The following is a 9,688-nucleotide window of genomic DNA, read 5'->3' as shown; positions in this document are numbered from 1 at the left end:
TTATTTCAATTTGAAAGCCAATATTTAAAAAAAAATTTATTATATCTTTTCAAATTCTCCCGAGTTGTGGCCCAGATTTTTTAGGCATTACTATTAAACCAATGATACAGGCCGAAATCATTAATTATTTTACTTAATAAATCCAAAATATGTAATCCAACAAATTGCCCATTATTACATCAAAGCAGTCATGTATGTTTTTCTTTTTCCAAGTTTCCTTATTAAAATAAAGTAAGGTTTTTATGCAATATTTTATTTTACAGATTGTATCTTCTGTAATAACTGTGTGGCTTTTTGCAAATTCAATTGTTTTTATTTAACAATACTTGCAGTTATTGAGGGGGAAATATCAAACTGAATGAATGTACAGTCATTTTTATTTTCAATTATGAAGATCCAATTTATAACATCAGTGGTATTTTTCCACTGTTGTAAATTTAATTAAATTCTAAGAATATTATCAATTTTGTCCAATTTAATTTTGCTTACATGCACAATCTCACTTTATGAGGGAACCAATAACCAACACGGCTTCTGAATTAATTGCATTTTTAAAACTTTTAGGGGCTTTCTAGGCACTAGTAATATTCTTGCGTAAAATTTTTTTATATACTTTTCTGTTGCGACTTGGTAAATGTTATTTTTTTTATCAGCAAAAACCAAAATATTAGGGTTTGATTTAGTTTCTCTAATATCTGACTTTAATTTTGATTGAAAATCATTTTTTAGAGGGAAAAACTTTACTGTTTTACCTAAATGTAATAGGTCATTTTCATCATTTTCTAAATCGGGTATATAAGGTGGAGTATTTTTTATTTTAAATCCATAATAATCATGTATTTTTTGTTTTGAATCCATAATTATTAGGATGAAACACAGTGTTAAATGAAAAATTTTTATTAAGTAATTTTACGCAAATTTATTATTGCTCTGTTCTTTTAAGAACATTAAGCACTCTTTTTAAAAAACAAATTTTAAAATTCTTTATATATATATATATATATATATATATATATATATATATATATATATATATATATATATATATATATATATATATATATATATATATATATATATATATATATATATATATATATATATATATATATATATATACAACCTTCAGATTTAGGGAAAATGGAGGTCAGCAATTTATTGCCGACCTCAAACTGTTAAAGGTCGGTATTAGGTTGACAAAAACAACTTACACATAGGGGTAACCATAAAACATAGAAATGAGGTCGGCGATTTTATGCTGACCTTAAGCACTTTAAGGTCAGCAGACCTAAAAGTGTTTATATCCTTCAGACAATATCCTTGTTGTTTGTGACTTTAATGTTCATCACACTGAATGGCTTGGGTCTGGGTTTGGCTCAAACTCTAACACAAATAGTCAATTTTCCAACTCACTTTCCAGACAATCCGAATCATATACGTTCTTTACTTGACTTAAGTCTTGTTTCTAATCCTTGTCAGTGCTCAGTTCCTCCATTATTACACCCAGGTACTTTTGATCATGGTTTGATCACTTTAACACTATAATCTCATTATTATTCTTCTTCATCAGAAGTTCCATCATCCTATCTCTTCCAACTACCTTAAAGCTCACTGGGACGCTTTATGTAATTTTATTTGTGATGGTCTTTGGGTAGATATCTTATGTCTTTCTGCTGACAAGCATACTTATGTAACTTCTTGGATTTAGGCTGGAATGGAATCTTTTATTTCCTCTCAACAATTCTAAAACAAGCCTCACTCTTTTCCATTATTTTTCCTCTAATTGTACTGCTACAATTTTCAATCGCAACCATTAATTCCATATCTATTACCAAAACAACTCTACAAAAAACAGAAGTCTGTTTAATATTGCTAGAAACAATAGTAAAATGGTTTTGTCTAATGCCAAAGCCTGCTATTTTAAGGTCACGAAATTTCGTACTTAATCTTAAAAATTAGGCTCTGAAGAACCTACAATTGATCACTAAAAGTGATCAATTGTAAAGGCAAATCTGTTATTCCACCTCTCTTGCATGGTTCAGATTTTGTCACATCACTTAAGGAAAAAACTGAATTGTTTGTTAAGAACTTCTAATCAATCTCATCTCTTGATTCCTCTGATCGCATTCTACCAGATAAAACCAACAAATAGGTTGATCAATAGCTTGACATTCGTATCGCTCCAGCTTCCGTCTTAAAGTGATTTTCTGCTTGGACTTTTTTACAGCTTGCAGTCTGGACAACATACTAATTATAGTAGTGTAAAAATGTTCTCTGGACTATACTTATAAAACTATTTAACAAGTGATTATCAGAGTCTTGTTGTCTGATGGAAAGCAGCATCTGTTATCCTCACTTTTAAATAAGCTAGAGAGTGATCTGACTGAGAGCGATTTTTACTTTACTTAATTAACAAACACTTAAACTCTCAACTTGAATCAAATAACTTTCTGATCATTAATATGGGTTTCGATCTTCTTTTTCTACTGCTGATTTGTTAACATAATGCAGCCTTAAATGTGAGAACAGTAATAGCCAATAGGTTTTATTGTGCATTAGATGGATGTGGAGAGATTAAGGCTTTGGCTTGTATACAATAACGATGTATACAATAATCTCAAAGATGTTACCTCAAAATAAACAATAATCTTTGAGATTATTGTTTATTTAGAGGTAAAATCTTTGAGATTATTGTATTCATCCTTACCAATCGTAGTATAAAAGTTGTCTTTAATGCTCAGCACTCTTCTTCATCTCCTGTAACTTTAGGGGTGCCCCAAGATTCGATCTAAAGCTCTATACTTTTTTAAATTTATATTAACATTTTTGTGGTTGTTGTTGTTATTTTAGGTGTTCCCAGAAGTCCTTACGGTCATATCACTGCACCGCTGGATAAGCACCGTAGGAGAGCATTTATTGGGCTTGAGCTGGCATTGAACCTTGGACCTCTGGGTTCTGAGCCAGAACTCTAACCTCTGCACCACGGCAACATTCTTCCAGAAATTCTCACATTTAAGGCGGCATTATACGCTGATGATACTACCTTTTATTCTTATCTTGAAAAGAAGCCAACACTCTCTGATTTCTTGGAGGGGGTATTTGAGCTTGAAAAGGATCTTACATCTACTGAAACATGAAGCTCTCAGTGGCTGGTGAACTTAAACTCAGACAAAAATTTTTTTAGCTAATCATTATCGCAACAAACTAGATCTTCCAATATTTTTGAATAGTAATGTACTTGATAAGACATCTACCCCTTATCTTCTAGGATTAACTCTTACTTTTGATTTTTCTTGGAAACCATATATTAAACCAATTACAAAACCAATATCTACTAAAGTTGCATCTCTTTATCCTTCTCGCCACTATCTTATTCAGAATTCTATTCTTATCTCTTTAAATCTCTAATCTGTTCTTGTATAGAATACTCTTGCCATATCTGGGGCAGATCTTTTAATGATGCCCTTTGTCTTACAGAGAAGACGCTAATGCGCATTAAAAACATAGTTAAATCTGTTCTTGCAGCCAATCTGTAACCATTATTACATCGCCAAGTCATTGCTTCTCTTTCTCTTTTATATAAATACTATAACAGGTGCTGCTCTAAAGAGCTAGCGTCTCGTGCCATATACTAACATTTAGACTCATATTACTTTTCATTCAATTAAAAAAATAAAATATCACATTGTAATGCTGCATCGCTTTTTCTTAAATAAAAATTAGGTCCCTTCTCATCATTATAGTAAGTCTTTCCTTTACTGTGAATATTTTTTTCTGTTTTTTTTTCAGTATTTTTTTTGTTAAGGAAAAGAATAAAGGGGAGGGCTTAACTGTTTTAATGTTGTAAAATTTAGTTTTTACTTTTCATACAGGTTTCACTTGTTTTAATAAATATAAAAGTATTTAAAAGAATTAAAGATTTTTGATAAAAGGGTGTGTTAAACCACTACATCCACTCTCAACTCTGAGATATACCTTAAATATTTTCTTTTGGCCTGGAATAAAATGAAAACAATTTTTTGTATATAAAAATTTGATATTTATTTTTGTATATAAAGATTTTGAAAACTTGACCACAGCTAAAGTTAAGATGTTTTGAAAACTTGTTTAAACATTTTTATAAATGAATTGAAAAAATTATAAATATTTCTTTGTTAAAAAAAAGTAATTAAAAATATAATAAAATAACTTAACTAAAACTAAAATAAAAAAATTAGATTAAAACTTAACTAAAATAAATAATAAACTATAACGATAAGATTATTTAAATTTAATTTGGAATAAATAACTTTGAATTGTTTATCTTTACTAATGTTTTTATAATAGAATATTATGTAAAATCCTTTTAAATAAAGTAAGAACTTACATCTGAACATTGTTTCATAAAATGCACATTTAAAAGTTAAAATAAGAAAAATTCTTTCAAATTCTTCGCAGTAACATAAAAAAAAGAAAAAAGAAATAAATCGCTTTTTTTTTTAAAAAGTTGATATAATTTTTTTATCTAAATTTTTTTATTTAAAGACAATTTTTTATTTAAAAAAATATATATGATATTCATTAATATATAAAACTAATTATATATATAGTATGTGTATATATATATATATATATATATATATATATATATATATATATATATATATATATATATATATGTATATATATATATATATATATATATATATATATATAATATATATAGTATATATAAAAATCATTAGAAGTGATTTGTTACTTTATATAAATGCCTTTCAATAATATAAAAACATAAAAACATAAAGATCAAAGTTCTAATAACTTTCATAAAAATTTTGTTCTTTCTTTCTTCTCAACAAAATCTTTCTTCTTTTCCAGCGTATATAAACTTTAATGATTCTTATATAAAGTTTATTAAAGAGACAACCATTGTTTAAAGTCGTCGCTTATAAAATTTGATTTTTTTAAGTACATTTATTATAAAAAAATCTTATAAAATTAAATAATATAAATAAAAAAACTAATGGTTGTTTATTTTAAAGAAAACAAAAAACAGTTAAACAAAATACTATCAAATAATATTCTTGTTTTATAAATAAACTTTTAATTTGAATTTTTATTTCTTATGATGAGACACAATTTTTTGATGATGAGACAATATTTAGTCAGAATTCTTCTTCAGTCTTTATACTTCATTTTGTTTAACTTAATTATTTAACAACTCTTTTTATTTATTTGCAGCCTAATAACTGTTAGTAACAGTTTTGAGTTATATTTTTTAACTTGTATAATTTTACTATCAATTTTTGCTACTTTAGACCAACTACAATGCTGGTGTTTAATCATATTACTTTCATTTTTACCTTTTGATGGACTTATCTAGAGGGCTTCTGCTTGTCTTACTGCAGTAGAAGATGTCTTGAATCTTTAATATGAGAGATATTTCACCCTTTCAATTACTGAGACACTAAAGGAAGAGACAGCAAGTGAAAGGCTTTACAATAGAGATAGTGAAGAGTTAATGGGTATTCTTAGTGATGCCAAAGGAAGATCACCTAATGCAAGAATGGGTTAGATATCATGCAAATTAAGATAAAAAAAATTGAACTTTAGATTATCTTGATAGCCTAAATAAGTTATCTAAGAAAAGTTACTTATGTGGTCAATTTACATGGCTTGCAAAAAAGCATGTACTATCTTTAAATGAAATAAAGAATTTTTATTAACACTTAGATGATTTAGAATGATCTGACTAATATGGTCTGACTTTACTGATGATTTGATATAAATTACTTACTCTAAAATAATTGTTGTTAGAAAACTCTGCCATAAATGGTTTAATTCTGATAATACCAAGTCAGCCATACATATATATATATATATATATATATATATATATATATATATATATATATATATATATATATATATATATATATATATATATATATATTTATATATATATATATATATATATATATATATATATATATATATATTTATATACATATAAAAAATTTAAAATATCCAATATTTTGTTTGAAAACTCATCTCAATGCATTCTTTGATTTCTATACAAATTAAATACTTATTATATTGTTTATTAACATTAAATGAAAATTTAGAAATATTCAAAATTCACAATCATTAAATAATAAAAAAAAGACATACTTGTTTAACTCGGCTTTCTGTTGGTACCAGATGCAAAAAAAGAAATCTTAAATAAGGCTGAAAGTCTCTAATACTTTATTCTAAATCATTACAGTTATTTGACTATAAAACAGTGTCTCACACCCATTTATTGACATGCTGCGATTTATGCCCGCATACTGTAAGTCCGAATTGTTAGGCGGAACCTATTAAGAGAGAAACGTCCGGAACTTGTTATGAGATAGTTGTCGATTGTAAGGTTTGTTAATATTACAATTACAATTCTTGATCTGTTTAAACATAAACTAAAATTATTACTTTTAAATAATGATAAAATTAAAGATTATTTCTAATTTATTTATGAAGTGATTGTTCCTGGCAGAGCTGTGGCTAAGCTACGTATAATACTTTTGAACTTCCCCTCCCCCCCGCCTTCATTTTTCTCTCCTTCCTACACCATCCCTTACTTTTGAAAAAAAGTTATTTTTTCTAAAGGCCTTTTTTTTATGAAGATATAGAGATATTTTTAGATATATAGGAGTTTTTAATAGAAATTGACGATTGCGCCCCTCCACCTTAAAACCCGAGTCCTCGTATAAAATACTCAGTATTTCAGTATTTTATACAAAAGAAAATTAAAGACATTAATATTAACAGAGTGTAACCTTTAATAAAAATAACCTTTATAATAATTTATATTTTTTTTAACTGTCAAAGAAAAAGAAAACTTGTTGAAAATATTTTATTTTTTTTTTTAAGTTCCTAAAATTCTTGATTTTGAGACTATTATCGTTTTTTGAATAGTTTATATGGTAAATATATACTTTATAAAGTATATATTTACCATATAAACTTATATTTATACTACCATGTAAAGAATATATATATATATATATATATATATATATATATATATATATATATATATATATATATATATATATATATATATATATATATGTATGTATTGTTTTTTTTATGTAAAGTTTTTGCTTTTGATTGTTGCGATACGACAAGAGAAAAGTTTTTACAAGAACTTTTCAAAATATTATGTCACATTAACAAGTTGTTTAGAAGTTCTAAAAAGAAATATTGTAGAGCTTACATTGTAGTTTATACTCTTTTATCTGTTTAATTAATATAACTGATCAATCCCAGCAAGCACATAACGTTATTTCAACGTTGATTGTGTTTTTTTTCTTTTTTTCTTTTGTTTAGGTGCCCCAAGAAGTCCTTACGGTCTTATCACAGAGCACCAGAGGTGCCCAGTGTTAGAATTTGAACCACGAATCCTTTGTTTCTGAGGCAAGTGCGGTACCACTGCGCCACGGCTGCTCAAATATGTTGATATATGGTTAATATATGGTTGAAAACTAATCTAAGAAATCGACGTTATTTCAACGTAAGTTCAACTTTAAAAGTTAACGTTAAAAATTTCAACATAACATTAAAAAAAGTTTTGTGCTATGAAACTTACGATGTGTAATTTAATAAAAATTATAAAAATTAATAAGACTTTGAATTATACACGCGTTTTTTTGAAAGTCTTTTTACATTGTGTACTATACTTTAAACTGCATATTTTAGGTACGTGCTTTTTTAGCTTTTATGGCCCCAATTTTAAAGTTAAAATATGTGACCACTTTTTAACAGCCTGCTCGAAGTAGATGTTGTGTGGATGTATTTTGTTGTCCAAACTTTATTTCAAAAGTAGGGTGTTTTAAGTTTGTTTTATTTTGTGATTTTTTCACAAGTCTCAACGTTTTTAATGATTTCATTGGTATTGAAAACTTCACTTCTGTTTTTGAAGTGCATTTGTGTTGAAGGCATGTTGATTTATTTTTGTAACATTTCATTTAATTTTATAAAACATTTTCTTATGTACCTGAGAAATTTCCTCGAAAAATATTGTCACGCTCATGCCCTATTTTGTCACGCAATGGATGCTACCAAATATTTTGTTTCCAACTTTGTTTATGGAGGATTGGGTTTGAATCACAAATATAATGAGCACATAATTACTATATTTAATATATACTTAATATAGAGTTATATATTACTTATAGTATATAGTTATATATTATGAAATTATTTAATATAATTTTAGCGAATATATAGTAAATATGATAACAATATAATAAATAAATCATAAATATTATTAAAGTATTGTTTTATTATATTTTTTTACTATTTTTCAAAAAAATAAAATTGATTATGAGATAATCTATTTGAATAATTGTAGATACTTTTTTTAGTACATCATGAGACCCAAAAAGAGTCACAGTGTATTTTATGTTAAAGCTAAAAATTATTGCTTGCAACTACCTGCTCAATTAAACAATCAATTTAGAAAAGGCTTGTATTGTATATAATCATAACCAACAGTGAATTGTTTAAATTAACTTCTAAACTAGTTAATAACCTTTTCAACTATTATATTTCAAGTTTGTCAAAATCAGATAATGCATCAATGGTGAATATATTCAAATTTTCTGCAAACATTTTTTCAAGAGATTTTAAACATTTGATTGATATCTGCAACTAGTTCTTTGTATTCTAAACAACAAAATCTGCTACAACAGTTTCAATGCAGTTAACCACAACTTCAACTAACATTGTTTCGTTTTTGTTATTGCCATTTTCTCTACTTGTCCTGCTCTATCTTCTCCTCTTCTGATAAACCAAAACCATCCAGGTTGAGATCATACCGGTTGTGTCCCAGAAAAAACGTTTTGAGAAAGAGGTCAGCCATTTTGGTAAATAAAATGGCTTTTAAGAAACGAAAGCATAATGAGAAAAATTTAGGAGATAAAGCAAAAGCAAGGAATAAAAATCTGAGATTCTTGTACAGCAAAATGATAAATAGATTTTACAGGAGTAGACGGAACAAATGCAATTTTAAAATTCAAAAATTTTAAACAAATCAACTTTAATCCTTTAAATACATTTTCTGGTGAAAACATACGTCACTTTTTGAAGAAAATTGATCCTGACGTAAACATTCTTGACAATTATTCCTTAGAAACTAACTATTTTAAAGTTCACGAGGTTACAAGTATTCTAAATAAATCACTACATTGCATGTCATTAATAAATATAAATATTAGAAGCATGAGCAAAAACATTGAAAATCAAAAATTAATGCTAAATAATATAAATTTTAAATTCAGTATAATCTGTCTTACAGAATCCTGATGTCAGAGTGAAGATATGAGTAACACTAATTTGAATTTAACAGATTATAAGTCTTTTCACCAATAAAGAAAAAATGGTATTGGTGGAGGCGTATGTATATTTATTCACAACTCGATGACGTGTAAAAAAATAGATAGCCAAAGTGTGAATAACTCGAACTGTTAATCATTTTGTTAATACAAAAATTATTTCGAAATAATAAAAAAGCAATCTAAAAAAAACTTCTATTCTGATCTTCTCCAGAAATCATTTGGAAACGCTAAAAAAACTTGGACAATAATAAAAAAAATAACAGGAAAAACAAAAATTGCATCTTCTTACGACGATTCTTTAGAATCAAACTACAGACCTACCTCAATTCTTT

General features: G+C 26.6%; 1 protein-coding gene across 6 annotated transcripts in view; it reads right to left on the bottom strand.

Annotated features, from left to right (window-relative positions):
- Positions 1 to 9,488, bottom strand: part of LOC136076658 (NACHT, LRR and PYD domains-containing protein 3-like) — a 66,399-nt gene extending 56,911 nt beyond the window's left edge. For 2 of the 6 annotated variants that reach the window (XM_065789979.1, XM_065789984.1), the window contains exon 1: positions 9,315 to 9,488. The gene's annotated coding sequence lies outside the window, so the exon portion shown is untranslated. Of the gene's footprint in view, positions 1 to 5,342; positions 5,535 to 5,776; positions 5,849 to 6,150; positions 6,298 to 9,314 lie in introns of those variants that run through there. The other 4 variants (XM_065789982.1, XM_065789983.1, XM_065789980.1 and 1 more) reach the window with 4 other exon arrangements.
- Between the last annotated feature and the right edge of the window lie 200 nt (positions 9,489 to 9,688).

The sequence above is a fragment of the Hydra vulgaris genome, chromosome 02 (assembly GCF_038396675.1).
Source record: "Hydra vulgaris chromosome 02, alternate assembly HydraT2T_AEP".
NCBI classification, from domain to species: domain Eukaryota; kingdom Metazoa; phylum Cnidaria; class Hydrozoa; order Anthoathecata; family Hydridae; genus Hydra; species Hydra vulgaris.
Note: the sequence above shows the minus strand (reverse complement) of the source record. Positions and strands in the feature narration are given on the sequence as shown.